This window comes from Cebidichthys violaceus, unplaced genomic scaffold, assembly GCF_023349555.1.
Source record: "Cebidichthys violaceus isolate CVI_PGR_0920_01 unplaced genomic scaffold, fCebVio1.0.p SCAF_17, whole genome shotgun sequence".
Taxonomy (NCBI): domain Eukaryota; kingdom Metazoa; phylum Chordata; class Actinopteri; order Perciformes; family Stichaeidae; genus Cebidichthys; species Cebidichthys violaceus.
The window spans coordinates 3,248,302-3,257,403 of record NW_027176340.1 but is presented as its reverse complement, the minus strand read 5'-3'; the positions used below and the strand labels follow the sequence as shown (position 1 = coordinate 3,257,403).

The 9,102-nt window shown below is 39.5% G+C and overlaps 1 protein-coding gene across 2 annotated transcripts in view; it reads right to left on the bottom strand.

Annotated features, from left to right (window-relative positions):
• fkbp5 (FKBP prolyl isomerase 5) overlaps positions 1-252 on the bottom strand; it is a 13,836-nt gene extending 13,584 nt beyond the window's left edge. For both annotated transcript variants that reach the window (XM_068712151.1, XM_068712152.1), the window contains exon 1: positions 1-252. This exon is cut by the window's left edge and continues 58 nt beyond it. The gene's annotated coding sequence lies outside the window, so the exon portion shown is untranslated.
• Between the last annotated feature and the right edge of the window lie 8,850 nt (positions 253-9,102).

The following is a 9,102-nucleotide window of genomic DNA, read 5'->3' as shown; positions in this document are numbered from 1 at the left end:
AAATTCTGTCGGTAGATATATTATTATTATTTTTTTCCACCGCGTCTCTAGCTCCTCATTCAAGCCGCTCTTCTCATGTCCAGGGTACTAAATGTTCTGCCCATGTGCCGCGCTGTTTATGTCCCGTGTTCCCTTTATCCCTTTCCTCTGTAGGCGCGATGGAGCAGCCACATGGATCCTACACTTCAAAATGACACTGGTGAGGGAGAGAGGCTGAGGCACACACAAGAGAGAAAAAGAGAGAGAGAGCGCGAGCAGAACATAGTAGAGTTGTGGGAGGGCGTTTAGTGTAAAATTAAGGGGGCAGGTCTTGGAAAGCAGCCACAAAGTAACACAATGTTCCGGCTGTACTGTAGCTGTACCGCTGCTGACGAGAACACTGTGTTCCAATAGACACCCTGACCTGTAACCCGTTCCGTGCCGAGCCAGGCCGGGAACAGCCTGTACCGCAGCAGGCTGTCCTCCCCGCTCAGCTGACAACACTTATCGTCAACACTGCCGTGTAGTAGCTGAGCCCTGTAGCCACACAGACGGGATGCGTGAGCACCGAAATACAAGCACACCCCACAGCCCGATAAGACGCGCGGTGAGACAGATTACCGTTTCTGCAAAGAGACGGGGTCGAAACCCCGCCTTTTTTTTTATTTTTTTGTCTACCGGGGGGGATTTTCACGCTATAAGTACAATTGCTGTAACCCTTCTTTAAACTTATGGCAAGGTAGGGATTTCGACAAAATGCGGATAAATGTATGATTGTTGTGATTATTTGCCTACCGCCTGGTAGTCATGTTCCCCCTTTAATGTGACGGGCGAATGATTTGTCAACAACCGGTGTTTGCATTGCTGCGGTGTTCATAGTGGTGGAACAAGTATTATTCAAAGTAGCAACACCGTGAGGAACAAATACCACAGATATGAATCATAATTCTCTACTAAATTAGATAAGCTAAAGAAATTTAGTAGCAAACTACATAAAATAATTAAAAGTACAAGTAGGCTACCAATAATCCCGGACTTCTACAGCAATAAGTACTCTAAAAGTAGTGATATGTGTTATTTTAATTATGGGAAGAAGGTATAAAACATGTGTGAAATTATTAACCTGGTGCATGTGTAATTTGGGGAAGTTTATTGCATCATATTTCTGAGCTCTTATGTTACAACTCAAATATGATTCTGCAAAGAAAAGGGCCCTACAGCTGTTTTGAAGTAGGAGGTCATAGCTCCTCGTTATTAACGCTACTCTTAGCCCATACCTGGCCACACAAATGAAAGCACGCGCATCTCCTGAGTGTGCGGCGTCTCCATCAGCTCACATGTTTTCCATTCATTCATCGCCGTCTGTTGCGGTGGCAACAATGCCATCTGACCGCGAGAGGCGTCTATTTCCCCGCAACTTCTTTCAGCCTCTGTGGGCGTGCGTCGGTGCATGCAGAGATGAGGGACAGACAGGCCTACACAGCAGTGTCAATCAGACTCCATATCGATACCATGCTAATAACAGCGGTTTATTAGGCAAATAGTAGCCAATAAATAGATTCTAGAACTTTACAGAGCACTTAAACTGTGTTGTGCAAAACGATACCATTTCATTTCAAAAGGTAATCCTGATTAAAAAACAAATTGTATTTTCAAAAATTGGTACTTTTTATTTTTCACATGTCCAATAAAGCCTTTTTTTTTTTTTATTAGAGCCTGTCATAATAATATAATAATTGATGCATTTATTTAATCTCAACATATTAAGCTGTACAGAACCGTTTACAGCTCGGCACTCAAAAATAACGGGAACCTTCAGGGGACGTTCCAGGAAGTTACCTGATAGCTGGGAAGTCCCTGTGTGTTAAAATATAACTTAAACCGTCCAGGGTGTTACTTGATATCATTTATTGTGATGTATAATACTTTTGTTTTATGAGCTCTCGTTTTGCAAGTCAAACGTTAATCTACAAATACAACTGTGCAGCTGTTTTGCAGCAAAAACATAGTTTTCTCTGAAATGTAAAGTAAAAATAAGCATAAAGTATCAACCATCAATAGGTCTTTGTCAAAGCTGTAACTTACAGGCTTATGTGATTAATTTCCTACCTCACTTTTATTTTTGACTAATAAACAAGGGTTACAATTATGAGTGGTATTAACAGTGAAATACAAAGAGGGCTATTTAAAGTAAAAGAGACTTTGTAAAGCATAGTATCAAAGTCACAAGTGAAAGTAACACAGCAGGTCCAGGTGTGTTTGCGTGTGTGGTTACTGCAGGTGTGTGGCACACTTCTAAAATCACCCACTGTGATCTGAGGGTCATTTACTCCAGCATGTCACCCTCTGATCAACACACCTCGGACAGAGTGTTGTCATAAATGCCAGTGTAGTTAAAACACATTGAGTAAATATGTCATTCAAAATAAAAAAAAAAGAAGGCTTTAGATGCACATTGATGAAATCCTGTTCTCAACACCAGTACAAACTTGAGATATACAGTATTACAAATTAATTAGCATATTTATTAGCTTTTGTGTTTAAATAAAGAGCATAAGATGTCAGGTTCAGAATGTCTTTGGCTTTCAAATAAAGGTCATAAAATATTTTTTATGTCTTTGTGCTTCTGTGGTTTGAGGACACTGGTATATTATTATGTCCACATAGGATGTTTACAGTATACGCCATGTTTTATGGCTACTGCTTCTATTTTATGTTCAGCATATTTTTTTTTTTTTTTTTTTTTTGCATTGAAATATTGAGAAAATGTGTCACAGACTCTTGTGAGTATATGTTCCGCATGGCTTGAACCCGAGGCGCTCAGATAGTTAATAAAGCTGTGCTGCAGGTCTCTGGTGGGTGAATCCTGCAGTCAGAGGTGGTGAGGACACCGTCTGACCACGCTGCTGGCAGACAGCCAGGCAGCTATTGAAGGGAACATGATGATCCTGTTAATAATAAAAAAGGTGACATAACACAGGTGAACCCGAGTGTGCAAACCTACAGGGACGTCATCAACCGGCTGAGTAATCGGTTATTGTAAGTAGAGTAGAGGTTTTTTTTTTTACTCCTATTAGAACATTCTACTCGCATTAAAAAGAGAACATAGCACAGACGCAGAGTGACTGGTGTGGTCTCGTGAGCTAATAACACAACCATCCGAGCTATTAACAATAAATACATATTTTTGTCGAAATCACGAGGGCTCCGGCTCAGAGCAGAGATTCGTTTGTTTTTCCAAACCCTCGACTGCACTGCGGTGTCCTGGTAGCTTTGCTGGCACTTCACCCCGTCTTGTCTGCATAAATGGAGGTCAAAGATGAACTCGGCTGACCTGAGCTGAACTCAAAATGCATGAATACATTTCTATATTGACACACACACACACACAGCCTGAGATGGTGTCTTCCTTCCTGAAACACCAAGAACATCTTGTTGCTGTTTGCGGTGAAAGCAGCAACCGGGTAGAAAACAGTTTGTAGATGTTAAATACAAATATAAACGTATTTAAATACTTATTGAACACGTTCTGAGATTAAGAGCCTCTTACAGCTCTAAGAAGGAGCTAAATACTCACTAAAAAGTTGTTTTTTGTTCAAATAAATCAAATAAATAGTATTTATTAACGGTCATTTTCTCGATGATTGGCTTACAGGCTTACTAAATATTGTATTAAGTACAAAGATCTGACAGACGGCGTCAAAGAATACGTCTTTCTGAGCGAATGTCTCGGTGTAACCAGAAGCACGCGGGTGAGTTCATTCAGGGATACAGGCTGCACAGTCATCAGGAAGTGAAACAGAACAGAATGTGCTGTACTAATCTGATTGAAAAACACTGCCCTGAGTGGAGGCATGAAAAAAAAAAAAAAAAACAAGGATGTTTCATTTAAACGGCTAAAAGGAGAATTACATGGCAGCAGGGGCGGTATGCACAAAAGACAACTGAGCTTAACTCTTCATGTGGTGATTTAGTTTGTTTTTTAAAAAGACAACTGGTGAGGATAAGGTCAGAAAAGCAGTCGCTCTCACACAAACAAGCACGCTACACTAAAATAAAGCTGGGCAACATAATGCTCTTTGTGTTCTAGGCATCCGTGTTGCGCACATGCAGTAATCTCCTGAGAGATCCCCTTTTATCCCTGAACTTTTGGCCCCTGAAGCAAGAGTTCTTCACTGCCGCGTCTGCCAAGGACCCTAAATAAATGATTCCTCACCGCTGAGGAGGAGAAACACAGAGGACCAGTGACTAACAGGACACATCTTCTCAACTGGAACCTTAAATGACTACCGTGTTTATTCGTCACAAGATATAGATATTCAGTTAAGATTCATTTACTAGTATAATATTCACACATTCTACTTAAGTTAAAGTTGCAATACAACGGTGTCAAAATACTGCATCTATTTAAAGTAAAGTATTTGTTGTGCAAACAGAACGGCCCCTGACAGTGTTACAGCACATTCATATTAACCTATTGGATTATTAAGAGTGAGAACAATTGTATTGTTGGGAGAATTGGGGAATTCAAGTAAAGTACAGGTACTTTAAAATTGTATTTGAGTGAATTTAGCACACATATACGCATACATCTGGAACAGTTGAAAGGTTAGCTTTAGACGGTTTTTAGTCGTACAAATTGCCTGTATTCCTTTATACATATAATTTCCCTTTATACCCACTCACTATGGTGGGAGTTTGTTTATTTAGTAGCCTCTGCACTGAATCGCTCTCATGCACGAGGGGAACAAAAGAGTGTCAAGACTGCCAGATCTCTGGCGCCTTTCGTTTGGTCATTTTGTCAGTTTATACTCCGGTCAAAAATAAATATTATTAAGAAACTTAACCCTAATGTTCCGTTTGGGAATCCCCTTTAACAACGCAGCAAGCATTCCTAAAAAGGGTCTATCATCTTGACACTTAATGACTTAACTAACTTTATCAGAAGAGCTTCCATTGAACAGATGAAACATTACAAAAGTCTGCTAAACGACACAAATGACTGTTTGGAGCCTCCGGCTGTAAAACATATGGTAAAATATAAATATGGTAAAAGTGTATATAAGTGTAATATATACAGTATAATAATCAGTATAATGCCAAAGTGTTTAACAGCAGCGTAAACTATATTCTCCAGTATGTAATACAATTAGTTGAATCAACAGCTGTTAAAACAATTTCAACAAAAGCTGAACATTATAAGCGTCATGCGGTAGGATTTATTGCAGGACTGCTGTATTAGACCGCATTAGTAGTGCGTGTGTACATGTTAAGACCGTGTGGCACACTTATTTTCCGTATTTGGTGTGAAACGATGCCTCGCGGTAATTTCTGCATTTTTGTCACCATCGTCCAGTGTGGACACAAAGTTTGTGACAAAAGGGGAAATTGCCACTTCAATAATTGTCTACATAATGCAGATGAATGGGGTCAGAACAAAAGAAAACATTATTTTGGAGGTGTTTTTTTTTTTTTTTTTTTTTTTTTTTTATAAACGTGTAGCAGTGGGGGTTTGAGGAAGTAAACCCAATGTCACCCAAACACAGGTGCTGAACTTGAAACTGCTCCAAAGAACTCTCTCCTTCATGCCACAGCGCTGTCACCAAACCTGTGTAGGCCGTTATTATTCCTCATTAAGTGATCAGCCACAGGGAAGTAGTAAACGTCAATTTCACAGTTATCCGACGTGTCAGACAACGATTATTCAAAGCTTTAGACGAAGAGTGATGGCTTAATTACTAACTTGACCTGTCACAATGGCATTTTGAACCCGATCCAAACATATTACAGAGAGACGTCATCTAATTACCTCACACAAGGAGCACCTTGGCAGCCAAATGGTTACAGCTAAGCCATTTAACATTTAACCATTTAACACCTGTTGTGTTCGATTCTGACCTCAGTCGGGACCTTTGTTGCATGCCATTCATATCCCCCCCCCCCACCCTCCCTCTTTCTCCCACTGTCCTCCATCAAATGAAGGGACAAATGCTCCAAAAAATAATGTTAAGAAACATATTCTATAAACAGGAGACATATGTTTGGTTTACAAAATGAAACACAATTAAATTGTTAATTGTTATCAACTACAACTGTATGCAGATTTCCACTTCAGGCGTGGATTAAAGAAATAAATTTAATTTTATTTCATCATTTTACGATGTCAGGAGTGAGAGGTTCAGGGTCAGAAAGACTTCTGTTACTCACACCACTTCCCCTTCTTCTTGAATGTGTCTATACAGGAAATGTATACATACAGTAGTGAACCGCACATCTGAACACTCACAAGGGGTCGTTTGTGGTGTTTTCTCCCCCGTTGAGCAATAACCGCCGCGCTCCGTTGATTTACTTGTGTTCCCTGTACAGTAATCTCTACATGGCAAGCAGCAACTGCATGAATACGGTTTGAGAGACATTAACGGCTAAACGACGAACCGTCTGCTTCTGCACCAGCGATACATTTGATGGAACGAGACGTAAACATGGCGGGGAATTTCCTCAGCCTCACTACTCAGGCTATGGATTGTTTCCATAGTGATGGGGAGTTATTTGCAGTCAAATCTCAAAAATGTAAACTTCTTGAAATTAAGCAATTTCATAAGATCATTTAATAAAGGCATTGCTAGGCCTATGTACTTTTACTGTTTGTGTATGTCATTGTATGTATCTGTCTCTCTGGACCCTGAGTCTGAAATGAAGTCCATCTATCTATAAGTATTATAAATACTTAGTAATTTAATCGAGCGGCTACCAAACCAGGGTTCAAGCCCCTCACAAAAGGGTCACAAGATAAATCTGGGGGCTGGTGACGTAATTAATGTGGTAGGAAAGAAGAAAAAAGAAAGTTTTGCTATACATAAATTTGAATTGGAAATATTGAAGAAACCTCTTTGGTCCTTGAACAGTTATTTGAAATGAAAAACAATGTGAGAAGTAAATCTGGAGAACATCTCAAAGACATCTTCAACATTACAACTATGCATTGTTTTCTTGTGAAGGGTTCAAAGTCAAAAAGGTTTGGAACCACTGGTTTAATCTTTAACAAATCACTGTATTCTATGAACCGATATGTTTTTAGTGTAACGATTGAATCTACATCTGCTAAACAAATGCAGTAGAGAAGAAAAGATCATATTTCATTATGAATTATAGAGTATTATATAATGGGGGTTTTTCTGCAGCAAAAGCAAGGTATGAAATGAATGTCATCTTCTCAATGTTTTCTCAAAATGTGTCTGGTTAAAAGTTTATGTTTTAGGAATGATATACTTTAGTGTATCGAGTGTGTCCACTCCAGTACAGTAGGTGGCGGCATTTGCATTGAACATTGGTTTGCAATCCGCCAACACACAAAGAAGAAGAAAGGCTCAAACCAAACCCATAAACGCTCCAACCAATGAAGGCAGCGAGTTCTAGCCAATCAGAGGCCGAGTAGGGCGGGCCCTGCCTTCACCAGTAATTAAATACTACAGTACATGAGCACAGGAAGTATTGGGGAAGAATAACTTAACTAATCAAACACAAAACAGGAAATTGTGAGTCTCCCAGATTATTAAAGACATTTTAAAACCAAAAGATACTAGAATATTTAGAGATACAATAATTAAGCCTCCTTTTTTGCAGAAAGGACACAACGGGGAAACATCAAGTCTGAATTAAAATGTCTTTAATTTTACTGAAGACCAAAAAAATAAAAAATCTATTAAATTCAGAATATTACTGCTACAACACGGCTCACTGGGGACACCGATATGCTGCAGATGAAATGTCTGTGGTCCGTCGGGTTCAACGCTTTGCTTGGAATCATCAGGCTTTCATCGTTTACAATGTTAGCATGTGACTGGCTATCACAGAGGTACAGCGGCAACCTCACAGGCCAAACTGTTACGGCATAAAACCATCAACTCGAACTGAATATTATTGTATGATTTGAACATACACGAGAAAATAGATGCAGTAAAGACATTGGAGCCCTACAGAAAATTGTGGAACATTAGATTATGCCTGTATTCTTTAAGTTGTGTTAAAATGTTACAGAAAAATGACTTTTTCCTTTTAAATAAAATGTTGGATACTTTAATTACAAAGCATGAAATGATGTAGATGGAAGCTGAAATATGTCGTCTACTTAAATAACGATCCCCCCACACCAGCATCATATCTCGACAACTAACGTGGACCTTTTTTTCTTTTGTTGTTCTTCAGATCACGCATTACTTCATGAACGGGACATCAAAAGGCGCGGGCCTAACGGACGATAAGTGGCTCGTCGACTTCAGTTCTACCAGAGAAACATTTAAATACATCTGTGCGACCCTGAAGCTCGCACTACAGCGTCAGGACGAACTGGCTTCAACTGCCGACAGGACGGTGTGAAACCGAGTCACTGTGAGTTTGTGAGGCTATGATGTCACACTTTAGGCCTGTATTAATTCAAGCACCCAACAAGGTAAAGCTGGCTGAGACGTTGGATTATCTAGAGGACAGATTTGGAATTCCTCAGTGTGTGGGTGCTATAAATGGTTCTCACATCCTGATACTAAAACATCCACAGTAACATATTCTTCTGCAACAGAAAAGGCCGACACTAACATCTTCTATTGTAGATGTAAAAATTGGATTTTCTGGGACATAAATGTTGGAGGTTATGTCATTATTGGGGACTCACTGCAGAGAATCCCCATCCTGACACTGCTTGTGCAGAACTGAAATTGAACAAGTTGTGCTTGTTGATGCTTTTGGTGGGTTGAGAGGAAAGTGGAAATGTCTTTGTAAAAGAAATGACCGCAGTGTAATGCTAATGAGAGCTGTTCATATAGCAGCAATAGAAACTGTCTGTTATGGACATTACTCAAGTAGTGTTTCATTGTTTAAAAAAAAAAAAAAACATTTGACCATCCAGTACATTACAAACCCAAAATATGCCCCAATTACTCTTTAATAGTTCAAAGACTATATATGCAGGCAGGCAATCACGTTTGTATAGGTTGTAGCTGCTGTCGCATCGCTTTACATTGAAGATCATGTTGCTGTGATTGTTTCTAGATTTGGGCACAAAAAGGCTTGATTGCAGGTATCGTTTGAATGAGTGAGACGTTTTAATACTACTTGGTATTAGGTTAT